Below are 1,273 nucleotides of genomic sequence, written 5' to 3'. Positions count from 1 at the left end.
TATATCCACCCCGCCCAGCACTCGCCTGGCTGGTGGGGATGTCTCTCTCTCGGCTGTAAGGCAGGCGGACGGAAGTTCCCGCCCCAGGAGCTTCCGCTAGAAGGGCAGGGACAGGTCACAGGTCTGGCTCAACCTGGATGGTCAGGATCCCGCCACCCCTCTTTCTGGCTGACCCAGGCACTGGACCCGAGCTGGCCTTCCAGAGCAGGCAGCGTCCACCCCCTGCCCGTGGCTGAGAGGGGAGCGGCCAGGCCCAGTATTTTGGTCTGGGCCAGGGCGGGGCAGGGCAGAGGACATTTCTGGACAGTCCGATCCTGGGAGGGACCGCACGCCTTCCCCAGGCCCCCACTCTGAGCCTTGGCACCAGGCCTGTCACTGCCCCTTCCCCCATCAAGCAGCAGGAGCTGCAGCCTGGAAAGAAAGAGGCGCAGACACTAGCACAGCCGGGGTGTGGAAGCCCCACGTGCCGCAGACCTGGGCCTGCCCTGGGGGCCCGGGGAGGCTGCTTCCAGACACAGATCCGGCCCCCACGGCCCGCCCGCGGGCGACCGGCTGAGGAGGGGCCCCTCTTTCCGGGAGTGCCTGGCGGAGATGATCCCCAAGGGAAAGGGCCGGCCAGAAATAGCTCCCGCGGCCCGGGACAGAGCCGCCCCACCCCCGTCCCCCGCAGCCCAAGCGGCCCTTCGGCGCCCCGCCCCGCAAGGTGGGGGACCCCGACTCGGCTCCAGCCAGGCCGCGTGAGGAACTCGCGATGAAGTCGCCGCCGCCGCCTCCCCCACGCGCGGGCGAGGCGAACGGCCCGCCCCCTCGCACCGGGCGGAGGAGAGAGCACCGGTGCCCGCGCGCAGTGAGCGGGGCGCTCGGGAGGAGCCCCTGGCCGGAAGGGGCCGCCAGGCCCGTCCGGAGCCCCGGGAGGCGCGTCGCCCTCGCAGCCCGGCGGACCCTCTGCCCGCCCGGCCCCCGGGCGCCCGTCGCCCTCCGGAAGCGGCCTGCAGGGCCGCCAGGCGCGCGGCTTCTCCCGGCCGCCCGGGCCGGGCGGTGCACTCACCGGCCACGCGTCCGAGTCGGGCTGGCGGCGGCGGCTCGGAGCGCGGAGAACGCGCGGCCGACCGGGGGCTTGCGAGTGCGACGCGCCGGGCCGCTCAGGTCCCCGCCCCGGGCCCGGAGGCCCCGCCCACGGCCGCGACGCGGGGCAGGTCCGAACAGCGCTCGGCGCGAGCGGGCGGAACACCAGCGGGGGCGGGCCCCGGGGGTCCGCCCGAGGCGGCGGGGG

The sequence above is a fragment of the Lipotes vexillifer genome, unplaced genomic scaffold, assembly GCF_000442215.2.
Source record: "Lipotes vexillifer unplaced genomic scaffold, Lipotes_vexillifer_v1.1 scaffold1094, whole genome shotgun sequence".
Classification (NCBI taxonomy): Eukaryota; Metazoa; Chordata; class Mammalia; order Artiodactyla; family Lipotidae; genus Lipotes; species Lipotes vexillifer.
The sequence above is the reverse complement of the archived record's forward strand: the minus strand, read 5'-3'. Positions refer to the sequence as shown.